Genomic DNA, 13,978 nt, shown 5'->3' with positions numbered 1-13,978 from the left:
ATGAAGAGAAACTACAAATGCGATAATCCACCAGGCTTCCAGCAGAAACAAAAGAAGAGAAGCAGAGTGTGCACGGTACGGCAAAGGGGTGAAAAAGCCCAAAGATTTAAGAAGTGCAAAACAACAACAGGCTGAAAATGCTCCAACACTGTTGCAATGCAATCGTGAAGAGTTAACACAGAGAAGAAATACCCAAACCACCTTTCCTCCAAATGCAAAAGGGGAAAATTCATTATGGTCTTAATTAGATAAGCTATATCCACCATATGCACCGGCTGCTTTCGCTTTCAGGAGCTAAATGAAGCGCCTTGATTCCACTGGGAGTCTCAACAAAGAAGGCCTTACTGGAGAAGTTAATGCTCTCTAGTGTTTTGTTGAGCTCTATCTTAAGCACCACAATTCACACTGGGCTGCAAAGAAATGTCTGGGGGTGACAACCGGAAATTATAGCATGTGTGTGTGAGAGTGGTAACACATCCATCCCACGATCGACCTACTGAGCACAGCTTAGGCTCTGTTGCAGAGCATCCTCACTAAGGAGATTACGAAGGATAGTTTGGGCGACTTGCAGAAATCGCCAGTGAACTTTGGCACCAGCATGAGAATCCTAGCCCCAGACCTTCGCTTTTATCCCACCAAACCACGGCATGAACAAGATGCAGGTGAGCCACAGTGTTTCAGCAGCACCCTGATCTGTAGCTGATGGCTGCTGTGTTACTACATTTCCACTACAGTGCTCATTTCCCATCATTTACGGCTGCTCTCATACAAGCACCCATGTAGAAAACACAGAGCATCATGACTGACATATGGTCCAGTAATGAACTTTGCATTTGAACTGGTAACACTGGCTCCAATTCAATTTTACCCAAAGGGGGAGGGGGGTTGGGTTTGAGAGGTTATGATTGGGAAAAACAAAATAATAAACAGCCAGGACAGTAGCCAGTTCTATTGAATGATTTAACAGAAAAAACTATATTTTTGTCAATATTTGGCTCTTTTTAATTAATTAAGAAATGCCTCTGGACTAGGGATGGACCTTGCTGTTTAGGGTTATCTTTAAATATAGAACCAAGAATGATAACAGACTTTTAAAAAATAAAATAACCAAAGTTTAGCCATTCTTATACAACGCAAGTAAGTCCTACAAATCCAGACATATATTAAAAATCAACATAAAAAATAAAATAAAAATGTTTAAATGACGCAAATGGAAGTCGTGTCTCACGCTACCCCCCACCCACCCACCTCATCCACGTCTTCCAAGACTAACTGGAATGCTTCCACCTCCACACTGACCCACGAACGTCGCTGCTGACCGGAGGACTCACACTGAAGGCCCACGCACTGGTTTCTGGCACATTTTTGCTCACCGCTGCCGGACAGACCGGCGCCGTTGTGCGCTGTGCGCTCCCATCCAACCGTTCATCCACAGGTACTCAGCCCCTACTACTGCAGCCCGCGGAGCATTCCCTGACCGCTTCCGCACTGAAATCAATACATTTATCAACATATGCGTCATCATTCATCCATTCGCTCAGCATCGGAGCGGGCTAACACGCACTCGTTTGAGGATGACTTACTGCTGTTGCAGCAGAACATCTCTTCATTTGAATATTGTGGAGGGGGGAGAGAGCAACAGACGTGTTGGGCAGAGAAAAAAAGATTTCGCCTGTTCTCACACTTGTTCCTTTACACGAAATCCTACAGCCAAAAGCCCCTATGAGCAGCTAACCCGCTGAAATCGTTTAAAAACAATCAAAACCCAAACGTCACTTTGTAATTTATGCGCAATTTGACGTGGGACAGCGGGTTATTTGACAGGCGACCGGCGTTTGCGCTTCAGAGGACTCCACGTTCAAATCCATCAAAGCAGCACCGACGATCAGGTTCACAGCTTCATGATCACATTTGTTTCTCTTTCCCTTTTTCTTTCTTTCTTTTTTTTTCACTCTGTGTGTGTTTGTATTCCGGTCATCCACAGCGGACTGGTTCGCAACCCATTTTCGTTCAACGCATCCCATCCATAAATCTTGACATGTCGCTGAGCTGCCTTGCATCCTTAAACAGCTCTGTAGTTTCACAGTTTAATGCTGAAGCACCTCTTCATCCCACACCCCTCAAAAAAAGAAAGAAAAGCTGAGATGTTACTCACCTTTTCTCAGTGGATGCTTTTCTGAAGTGTCCCATTTGTGCGTTTTAATCCACATCTGTGTCTCCTTCATTTGAGCGCTCTATTCCCCCCCCTCAACGAGCGAGAGAGGGAGAGAGAGGGAGGAAGCGCGTTTAAGAAAATCCATTTGTTAATTCCATTTGCCGGACACTCAAGGTGAAATCACATTGCCTCTTCCTCTTTTTTTCTTTCTTCTGTTAACAGCTTCAAAATTCTTCCATCATTGTGAAAATCCCGTAAAGCCCTATCATCTTTTTGCTTTTTTTATCTTCTTCTCCCCAGCACTGAAGTTGCTTGGTTACCCCTATTTCTCATTCAAGGAGGCTGAAGCGCTGAATACAGCGGCCAATCATAGCAGCAGCCGGAGAGATTAACTATTTCTTGGCTCCAGTATTCTAGTTTCAAGCTTAAATGAGGAGAGTAGGCGGGGAAAAACTGGGCCCCCGGTGACAGAAGAAGGAAAAAAAAAATTAAAATGCACAGAGAATAATGTAGAGAGGGGATCCGTTGGAGGGAGAATGTGTGGAGGGGGGAGGGGACGAAGGGGATTAAACATTTTCGAAAAATAAAGGATTCTGGAGAGGAGGAGGGACCAGTTGCCACTTCTCACAACAACAAAGATGTAAGTGAATAATATTCCTGCCTTGCAGGGCTCTCATGCAAACTGGAGTGGAGCCTCCATTCCTTCTGAATTTGCCTTTAAAGAGCAGAGATCTGTCTCATTTCAGAGATCCCCAAAAAGCAATCCATCAGGGTAATTGATCATCCCCCTTTAACCAGCCATCCATCAAGTCCAAGCTCACTCTCTCTCCCTCTTTCCCCCACCTCCTACCTTCCCTCACCCCTGTCTCACTGCAGTCGCCTCATCATAGGCTGTATTGATTTTAATTTACCCCTTAAGATTGTCAAGGGGAGAAAGCCAGGTTCACGCACCGGCTCATGCAGGCGTAATGATCCCCTGCCTTCAAGGTCCTTTTATTGAGGAACATCCAGGTCAAGCCCCCCACCTCTCCAAGCACACGCCTACCTTTGGTCTTTGTGGCCCGCGCATTGAAGGCTTCTGACTTGCCCTCCACCACCACCCCTCACAGGGTGCCATGCAGGAGTGCTGGTGCATTATGGGCAAACAGTCGGGGGTCCTGACAAGGAGACAACAAGCTTCTCAAAGAGAGACAGAGCACCAGCAACCATTGAGAGGGGGTGACCTGTGTTGGGGGGACTGACTGTACACTAATGATGTAGAACATTCCTGCAGAATGAATTTATGTTTTTTATTATTATTATTTCGGTACTTTGTCGGCCCTCTTGTTGTCAAACTTGTTTTTGAAGCACTTTAAAGCATCGTCTTCATCCCACATTACAGTATGAAGGAGATGTCAGCCACATACGATTCATGCTCGGGTGCCAACTTCACACATTTCACAAAAAATAAAGTTTCTCTCTTTTTTTATGTTGGGTGACGGACGTATCGCTGGCTTCGCTCCATCCCACAGATTATGAACGAATTCAGCAAAGTTGGGGTCCTCGCTGTGGGATCAGAAGAGCACATGTATGTGGGTGTACAGTTGTGCATGTGACACACACACACACACACACACACACACACACACACACACACACACACACACACATATATGCACATTGGCACAAGAACACGCACAAACACTTAGCGGTTGATTGACGTGTAGCTCCTGGCTTGAGCACAGCTTAATCCTGCTGCTTTCACAGATGGACTCAGTCTTCCTCTTTTTGTCTGGTGTCACGAGCGGTGGCGCACACACACATACACACACACACACACACACACACACACACACTGCACATCCCCATGTACTTTTGTTTACCAGGGAGGGAAGCTGCTGTTTGGGTTTTAATCCCCTCTGTAAACCTCCCGCTCTTTATCGGACACCCCTGCTACTGGACACACACACAAACAAGCACACAAACACACACACACAGTCCTCTACTCTTTGGTCATTAAAAAGAAACAAAGGAGGTCAGTGTCAGGAGTGGAATCAGGCAGCTGTGTCCTGTGAGGCGAGAGTTAATCCTCATTTCCAAGGCCCAGAGACAAAAAGAAGCCTCGCAGTTGAAATGCTTCGTGAGTTATGCAGGAACTCGTCACTTTTGTGCCACCTTGTTCACCCATTCATCCACCTCCACTGTAAAGGGGAAATTATGGTTCAGTACATTGGCAGCTGTGGGTTGAATGTCCACCTGCAGCGAGCACATGTTATCAGATGGGGGCAATGTCAAAAATATGTGGTACAACTGGTCTGTGGGCAACTATTGTTTGTCTTATTGATGACCCTTCAGTCATCCACAGAGAAGAGTGAAGTTATATAAAGAGCCGAAGTGAAACTGAGAGTTACAAATGATTAAAGGGTCCACTGCAGCCATTGTCAATTCCCCAGTTCCCTGTTCCCAACCACTGTCAACCAGTCAGCATTAATAAACCCCTCTCCACAGGCTCTCTTTAGGCAAATACGCACACAGTCCCTAAATTAAGAATAACAGGAAGTGTTTGTTGTTGTTCATTTGTTCGGTTCATCGTAGGTTTTTTGGTGGCATGAACCAAAAGGGGAAAGATTAGACTTTTCCCCCCTCCCTAATCGTATTCCACTTCTGGAAAGGCTTTGATTTCCATGTAGATGGAGCCAAATTGATAACGGCAGGGAACTGCCCCGGAGAAATGAGGCAGGGTGATAAGATAAGGAGAACAGATCCCCGTCCAGACAAAAAAGACAAAGAGGAGAGCCGTCACCCCACGTGGCAGTTAATCTCCATTCAATCCAGAGATTAGTTAAGTCAAAATTCTCATCGCCGCACCCTGGCAAATGATTAGTCAGCTCCCTAAGGGGAGATGGGTAACTGGTGGCTACCTTGCAAAACCTCGGCATGAAAGCTGATCAATAATTAGTTCCCTGTTTGAGTCAGAGCGGCAGCTTCGGGGTCACGATGTGTATTTCAAGGACAAAGAAAAAGGTTATTGTACCAACACAGTGCTGATTTGCCTCTGATTCTGGGCATGAAGGTTGCCAAAAACACGAACAATAAGTGCACGTCCAGTCAGTTGCAGTTTCGACACTCAGAGTGAGCATGATTTCCAGGAAAGAAGGATGTTTGCCCAGCCTGTGGGTTCTATGCTAATAGACTGTTTTAATCAAGTCTAATCGTATTGTCACAGCAGAGCGTGAGCGATTAGCATTCAGAGAGGCACGGCGGGGCAAAGCCTGACATCGATAAATGACATGTGACCCCTGACTCTGACTACTCCGACTGCTGAGAAGTTCCACTCCTTTTATCGCTCTCACCCCGGGCCACTTCATTTCCGGTACCACGGGTAATCATGATGTACTCCATCGGCTGTGGGTCTAGGGGGCACACTTCTCAGGGGACTGAGACAGAACACCTGTGGTAGTGCTCATATTTATTATTGAAGGAAATGAGCAAGTTGTTCAATGTGACTATCATTTATTGTGTATATGAGCTGGGACTGCACTGCTATTGTAGTTAGGTCAATAGCTTTTTGCTCAAAGGCACCTTTTTTTCTAGTTTTGCCTCTGCACGCTTTCATGGTGGATTTTGAATCATAAAACCATGGTGGGATTGAAGGCGAGACTTTGAACTTTAATTGAAGTGGGTTTATAAAAATTACAGCTTTTTTTATACACAGACTGTCAAATCAAGAATTTGGTACATTTTTGAAATGAAAAGCAAAATCTAAAAGAAACATCCAAAGAGCTGACACAGTTGTGGAAAGATGAAACCATACTTTTATTTATGCATAACCAAAATGATAGGAAGACAAAAGCATGGAGACGGTGAGAAACAACTCGTGATTTTAAGTATAGCGCGTCATCTGTCAAACATGGTGGAGGCAGTAATATGGCATGGGAATATATGGCTGCTAATGATGTGATTGATGATAGAAGTAGCGGGATGAATTGTGAAGTGTACAGTGCTGCACTCTCTGCTCAGATTCAAAAGTGATCAGACAGCATGTCACAAAAGTGGATAATGAGCCAAAGCATATGGAAAAAAGCAACCCAGATTCAAAAGTGATCAGACAGCATGTCACAAAAGTGAATAATGAGCCAAAGCATATGGAAAAAAGCAACCCACACTGTAAAAAAAGTCAGTAAAATATACAGCAAAACACCGTCAAATTCCAACGGTAATGGAGCGTAAAACCAAAAACTTCCTTTTACTGTATTAAATAGATTGAATAACCGTTAATTGTGAGACTGGATAAAACTTTGTTTTTTACTGTAATAAAATGTTGAAATTATAAATATTTTCTGTGAAAACAAATAAATATGCATACATTTTACAATTACATATTGTAATGTTGAAAATGTCTGAAAAACTTAGATTTTACGGTATTATTTGAGTAAAACTACATCTTTTGGGGTTGTGCACATTGGAATTCACAGTATAAAGCTGTAGATTTTTAAGCAAACAAAAACATTCATTTTTACAGAAACAAGATGTTAAAAAATAGGGTCCACCGTAATAATACAACCAGTACATACCATTAAAAAAAAGCAAATATCAGCAGTGAAAGACAATAAAACTGATAGTATTTTTTTATTTTAAAATTCAGATACTGATATACAGATTAAAAGTTAGGCCTGCAGTATATCATTGTTAACCTTCTGATAAAAAAATCAACAGCAAAAGAAGATGTTAAAAATAAAGTTTATGGTTGTGAATAAAATTGATTTCAATAATCTTTTTTAATTATTATTTTAAAACAACTTTATGTTGTTGTGTTTCACGCCATATTATCAGACCACCTTAAGTGGGTCGGCCTTAAATTTTGAATTTGTGTGATCGCTGTTGATTGGTAGCTAAACTGCTGGTAAACTGTGTACAGACGTTTTACGTTCGAATTGCAGAGAAAAAAAATCTGGTAGCAACATTGTGCAGTATGAGCGAACCATTTCACCAAAAAAAAGGGGAAGCAAGGTAAGACGTGGCTGCAGCGGTCTGCAGACGTGACTTCTGATCGAACCTCCTAAAGAAACAAAGAGCGACGTTACATTGCGGGATGACGTCACCTGAAAATGACCAATAGCGCGGCGCGCTGCTGAGCTGTGTGCCAACCGCTCTTTTTTTCATGCAGGAGACTCAAGTTGGCTTCGCTAACGGACACAGTTTTGAACTCGTATATTAGCGCCATTTATTGCTGCTTGGACCACAGCATCTTCGGAATTTGTAGACATCCTGGCAGCTTACAATTAGTTCGAGGTGAGGTGAGTACATGCAACTTCAAGTTATCTCTGTTATAAAAATCCACCAGCCCAGCGTTTATAGATAATTTTAGCAGTTCGTTTTTTATGAGTGAGGTTGTGAATTTAGTTAGCATTTGTGAGTTGAGTTAGCATTACTGTTGCGAGGGAAGCATTGCTCTGGATTAGTTTCTGTATATGGCGTGCTTAATTCGCTAGGGAGGAATTACCAAAGTACATGGAGTTATGTTAACGTGTAATTTCTGTGGTAAGGTAGTTCAGTCATCAAGGGGCTACGTGCTTCATTGTAAACTGCATCGGAATGAGCCACGTTGTTTCTTTCGGTGTATTGAAGCAGGCTGCAAGCAGACATACACCAGGTATGGCGCGTTTAAGGCTCATTTTTACCGAAGACACTGCCCCCACCCATGTCACTGGTGTGGTGGTGGTTTCTTCGTTTACATGTGCAATGGCGATGTGTGAACGTCAGTGTCAGAACTCTAAAGAGTTAATAGCTCATCTGAAGAGCCATATTGTGGAAGGACACGTGGTCACTTGTCCAGTAAGAGGATGCACAAATACCTTTAGAGTTAAATCATCTTTTACTGCTCACATGTCACGTAAACACAGAGTTTTCAGACAGCAGCATTGGTGATTTATATAGAGAGTCTGCATGTCAATCATCATCTGTTCCAACCACATCAGATGACTTTGTACCCTTGATTTCCGAGCCTGCTGCACAGTCTATTACACATGAAGATAACATGGAAATGCCCCCTGAATTCTGTGATCTTTTTCTGAGAAACGTTTCACTATTCTACTTAAAATTGCAGGGTCAGTTTCTACTGCCTGCTTCAACCATACAGAACATTGTAGAGGAAATGCAGAACATGCATGAGTTGGGACAGACATACAGTTTGGGTAAACTTGCATCACTGTTAAAAGATGACACATCATTATCAGAGGAGGACATCAACAAAGTCTGCGAGTCTGTCAAAAGCTATGATCTTTTTTCTGCATGTCATACCGGGCCATTGAGGACAGTGCACTCCAGAGCTCAGATCTTTAAAAAAGCCTTCAACTATGCGGAACCAAAGAAAATATTTTTAGGGAGAGATGAAAACAGAAAAGATAGGTTTGCCTATTATGTGCCTTTAAGAGAGACTTTGAGATGTCTGCTAGAGTCTGATCTGTGGCAGAAATCAGAAGAGCCCTCTACTGAGCCTCCTGCTGATGTTCTGTGTGACATAAGTGATAGTAAGCTGTTTTAAATAAAATGATTTTTTTGGTCAAAACCCATTGACTTAATTGATTTCTATCCATTAACATCTTACATGAAGTATGGGTACCAAATGGTTCCATTGAAACACTGAAACACAGTGTGCTGTCACAATAATGGTGCTGTTAGTTTGGTACTTACGAAACACTGTATAAAAGTGTAGTATCAAGCAAGATCAGCTTCATATTTTAAGACCAAAGGTACCACTTGGTGTAAATTGACCTTTATTCACATTCTTTTATCAGACATCTTGGAAATGGGGGGCAGCATAAGGAGTTCCATTACTAAGGTGCTGCCGGACCTGTGTGCCTCAATCCTTGAAATTGTACTGGAGGCACTACAATCATTAGGAGTGGAGACATCTGAGAAACAAACCAGTAAGTATTATGATTTCATTGCACAATAGCCATGAAGGACTTTCTGTTTTTTCTATTATGCTTTGGCCAAGGTCCAAAAAGTACAATTAATCTATTGTTTGTGATATTGTTTTACAGCACCAAATATGGAAATTTCAAGCCAGGCCAGCATATCGTCTCCATCTGTTTTAAGGTTTAAGGGTGGTGGCACAGCTAAGACCCAAGAGTCTCTTTCAAGGTTAGTAAAGTAAACAGATTCAAGAAGATATTTTACACATTTCTTTGTCGTCTGTCTCTAAATCTTATTTTGTCTTTATTATGATTAAAAAGGTTTGTTTTGTTCCTGCCCTTTTCAGACACTGAATTTGAGCAGAAACCATAAGGATACTCAAAGGACCTGTGACTCTCAGGAAATGGTGAGATTTCAGGTCATAATCTTTTTTTTTCCATTAAATTCATTTTCCTTTTTCCCTTTACAATATTGCTGTTTTGTTTTTGTAAACAGCATCAAATGAGAGAGACAGATGAAACAGTTTCAAGACAATGGCAGGAAAAAAATGCTGAAGATTGAAACAAACCTTGGCTGGAAATATTTGGTATGTGTTTTACCGTAAATCAAATTGTTGAAAAACATTCAGCTACACTGTAACACAGGGAAACTTGATTTGCACTTATTTTGTTACTTTAATTTCTTGTCTCATTATTTTTGTCAGTTATTATTGTTTATGGTGTATGCCCTTCTTGTTTTCCTTCTGAATGCAGAAGGTATCTAGCCAGTCCACAATGAAAGCTTCGTTGCACCCAATGAGTCTTCTGGCAGAAATGATGGCGGCTGTATTCTTTGGTTTCCCTAAACATCACACCCTGCCTGTTTATACGAGGCTCTTCAATTAAGTCTGCACCCAAAGATTCAATAAGAGGTAAGCAGTGGTATTATTCAAGTTTTGCTAAAGAAAGATGGACAGGAGACACTAATCTTAATCAGCCGAGCTCAGGTTCATGTCCAGGTGAGCAGTTTCATACGCTATAAAATGTAGATTGAATGATAGGTCTCATCACCATGCATTCAGCCATTAACTTCAAGTTCTATGATAAATCAATACGAAACTTAAATACGTTTTCCAACAAATTATGATTGTGATTAGGGCTGCGTTGTCTATGTATAACTTTTACACAAGTAGATTTAAAGTATAACTATTGCCAAAACGCAACCTGGGCTGTTTTTTTTTTTTGTTTTTTTTACTGTATCGATTTTGATGTGCTCAAATTTATGCCCCGGCCCCCTAGTATTCCCATTCACTGGCTATTGACCACAAAACAAAATCACGGTCAATCTCAAAAACGGCTTGTTTGTCGTAATTATGCTTTTAGATATATGTTTGTCTCGTTTACAGTAAAAAAAAAAAAACTGAAAAAAACAGCCCAGGTTGCATTTTGACAATAGCTATCCTTTAAGAACTGTATATTTTACACTTAAGAAATCATTTATCATTAGATCTGGTTTTGGCAGCACGTTTTGTTCATTTCTGTGCATTTTGCTCAAGCACTGATCAAACTTTGTCCATTTTTTTTGCTGCAGAGGGGATCCTGCCAGTCCAAAGTGAACTCCTGATGGACATTGAAGTACTCCTGCAGAGCTTGTATCTTCAACACCATGCGCATTAGAAACTCCACCGAGTCCTTTCCTTCACCAAGGCAGGACCCAGTGACTCATTACTGTTGATAGGTCAGGGGCAGGTAATATTTTGTTTCATGTTTATTCATTCCTCCATGGATTACCAGCCATATATATGGACACATGCTGTATTCTCAAGATCTATGCTGTTTTGTAGGAATAGAGAAAATAATATGTTTAGTCTGTTTTCAAATGGTATGTCAAATTTTCTCATTGTTTATCAGTAATATTCTCTACCTTGGTTGTATATGAGCATCTTTAGATTTTTCTATATTTAGCGGTTGCAAATGTAAAATGTACGGTAAACCATTTATGTTCCTCATATTGTACTGTATTTTTAGCGGTAAAATACCGGCAGCTGTGGTTGCCAGGAATTTACCGTAAAATGTATCTGGTCAAAATAAAATGCTGTAATTTGTTATACAATTTCACTGTGTTTTTTACTGTCAAAGGTTTTAATAAGGTTTAACATATTTCTGTTATTTTTACAGTTATTTACAATAATAGGGTCTATCCTATTACTGTTAAATTAACAACAAATTACTGTAAATATTATTATATTATTACTTTTTTTTTACTGCAAATATCTGTAAAAAGCTATGGAAAGTTGCATTTTTTACATTAAATTGCTGTATAATTGACAAATATATTTGGTTTTTTCTATCATGATTTTGGTAAAATAATACGTTGTCTACCTTAAAAATTAGGGTTACAAAACCAGTATACCGTATTGTCTTTTACAGATTCCACATTTTTTACACGGTATATTCCTGGCAACCACAGCTGCCGGTATTTTACCGTAAATTTGACAGATTTTTTTTTACAGTGCAGGAGTTTCTCAAAGGAGGGACGTGGGATATTCTTCAATGACCAAGTCAGTCACTGGATCTCAACCCGATAGAGTTATTAAATACAAGACTGAATGCATTAAGACATGAGAAAGTGTGCATAAAAATGGCTGTATTTCCTAAACAGTTAATGGACTCATCCATCCTCCAATATCATTTTATAGTAGTGTTTTGTTTTGTTTTTTCTGTTTTGTGGTAGTTAGCATGTCTTTGGAAGTAGTGCTTCTGTTGGGAAGTATAGTATGGAAATGTATGCAAGTCAACTATTTGTTAAAGTCCACAACTGTCCATCAATGTAGACCCAGAAACTTAAAAAAAAATCATAACTTATTGACTGAGATCATACGGAGTCAGTGTGGTCTGAGTATGGTCCTATTCAACACGATCATACTGAGACCACAGCGGGAAATGGGAGGCAGGAAACGCTCTTTAAGCACTTCTTCTTTGGCTTGAGCGGAAACATTTGCATGCCAGCATGTCTCCAAATTAAATTTTGTGTGCTTTCAAAAGGCAGCTGTTTGCTAACATCTGTGACATATCCACGTTTTATGTCATTGCTGAAAACAGCTTGCTCCACTGCCCTATATTGCTCAAAACAAACAGGGAAAAAAATCAGTTAATACTGCTTAAGTATTACTGGATCCTTCAGTGTCAAAGGATTAAGTGTTGTGACCTTGAAGCAGCAGTCAAGAAATGAAAAACCATAAAAAAGGTAGTGAATCAGCATTAGAATTCATGCAACTGAACAGATGCAGTGCCGATGCTCAGGGGGGTTTTAACTTTGTTTCAGTATCGTGCCACACCTTTACCCTTGTTGTCTTGCTATAAGCCATTTTTGTTTCTCAACCAAGAACACCACAACACCGGCTTGTTAATCTCGTGCAGTCAGAGCAGCTGTCTTTTCAAGGTCAAAGAGGTCTGGAGAAAATCTTGCTGATAAATCTTGAAATAATCAGACCATGCAAATCCAGATGCACGCACTAATTTGTGTAGATGAAACCCCGTCTTCGATTTCTATCTAGGTCGAAAGAAGCTCTACATACCGCAGCTTTATATTAGTGTCAGTGTAACAAGGCGTCTGTGTTTTCTAACTAACCTTGGATTTTTTATTTTTTTCCCACCGTGCATGAATATTGAATTTTAAACTATCAGCAATGAAGTGGATGGGTGGGGTGGTAGGGGGGATTTGAGGATTTTTGTGATGCTGCTGGAATTTATATCCAGCCATCACTTGAACCACACTGGAGCATACTGTATGCAGAATAACAAGTGGCAGCATGGAAGCAGTTAGTCTAGCTTCAGCGTGGAGGATACACATGGTGGGAGCTCAAGCTCAAGGTGTGAGGGTTTATTAGCCGCTGATATTAAATCCCAAGAACAGGAAATAAAGCAGATGGACAATGACAAGTGCCAGTTTGCATTTTGGGTTGGAAAAGGAACTTGGATTCACACCCATCTGCCAAACTCGCATTCTTAATTAAAAGCGCAATGTGGATACATTGCCTCTGTGCACTGCTCGGATACAGGCTAGCGTGCAGAAACATCTTATGTCAGTTATTTGCGGTGAACATCTTGACTGTAGCAGAAATTTGGCTCCACTCTGGGCCATTTGCATTCCTTTTTCTTGCTTCTGCATCCCCCGCCGAGTTCTTGTTGTTTCACGACATTATACAGCGCGGGGAGACGTGCACACCAAGCACCAATTTGGTTGTTTGCCGTGTGCAAATGATGTGTAAATGAAGCGCAGACACTGCAGATGTCACGTGTTTACATACAAACTAAGCTGTGCACGTTTAATAGCCTCATCTGCACAAGTTTGATCACTTTTCTCTTCAAACTGAACTAAACTGACAAAAAGGGTGATCTCCCTTTCATGTCATTTTAAGCGCTATTCGTGAAAAGGTAACACGACGCGCTGTTTGCTCAATCGGCAACCCCAAACACACAGCATCTCCTTCGGGGAGGGGGGCATGGGAACACGCGAGACCTCGTCCATGTCCAGTTTATCAAAGAGGGCCTGTATTTGATTTAATTTATTTACTTTTGTTTTAGCGAGTGCACTGGGTGTGCAGAAGTCGCTTTACGTGCACGTGCAGGGGCACGTGCGCACACACCGTACGTGCATTTTCCGCCCACTCATCTCCGCGATCGGGCTGTCACAGGGGCGCTATGACAGAGACAATGTGACAGTATGTGATTTATTGTGTCAGAAGAGAGCATAAAAGAGGCTAATTGAGGGGTAAGTGAAGGAAGCAAAGTTTGCAGGTGTCAGCGTAACTTTGGCCGTGATGAATTTATTCACGGGTGGGTGACGCTGACATGTCAAGGACAAAAACCATATAATTAGCCCATAAATTTAGAAAGTGATTAATTCTAAATTCCTGCTATTTAATTAAAATATGCAAATAGACAG

At 41.3% G+C, this 13,978-nt stretch overlaps 1 protein-coding gene and 1 long non-coding RNA gene across 4 annotated transcripts in view; one reads left to right on the top strand and one right to left on the bottom strand.

Moving 5' to 3' along the window:
• The window catches only part of LOC147308835 (disabled homolog 1-like), a 52,934-nt gene extending 50,333 nt beyond the window's left edge, over positions 1 to 2,601 (bottom strand). For 2 of the 3 annotated variants that reach the window (XM_086272414.1, XM_086272416.1), the window contains exon 1: positions 2,156 to 2,601. The gene's annotated coding sequence lies outside the window, so the exon portion shown is untranslated. Of the gene's footprint in view, positions 1 to 1,248; positions 2,121 to 2,155 lie in introns of those variants that run through there. The other variant, XM_086272415.1, reaches the window with a different exon arrangement.
• Positions 2,602 to 7,159: 4,558 nt separating this feature from the next.
• On the top strand, positions 7,160 to 11,221 carry LOC147308834 (uncharacterized). Its single transcript, XR_015126167.1, has 7 exons — positions 7,160 to 7,431; positions 8,932 to 9,063; positions 9,181 to 9,280; positions 9,399 to 9,458; positions 9,548 to 9,638; positions 9,805 to 9,962; positions 10,622 to 11,221. It is a non-coding gene; the product is annotated as an uncharacterized LOC147308834 (long non-coding RNA).
• The last annotated feature ends 2,757 nt before the right edge of the window (positions 11,222 to 13,978 follow it).

This window comes from Aulonocara sp. 'chitande type north' Nkhata Bay, linkage group LG18 (genome assembly GCF_057382095.1).
Source record: "Aulonocara sp. 'chitande type north' Nkhata Bay isolate Kocher_YH1m ecotype deep benthic linkage group LG18, A_spYH_male_GT1.1, whole genome shotgun sequence".
Classification (NCBI taxonomy): Eukaryota; Metazoa; Chordata; class Actinopteri; order Cichliformes; family Cichlidae; genus Aulonocara; species Aulonocara sp. 'chitande type north' Nkhata Bay.
Note: the sequence above shows the minus strand (reverse complement) of the source record. Positions and strands in the feature narration are given on the sequence as shown.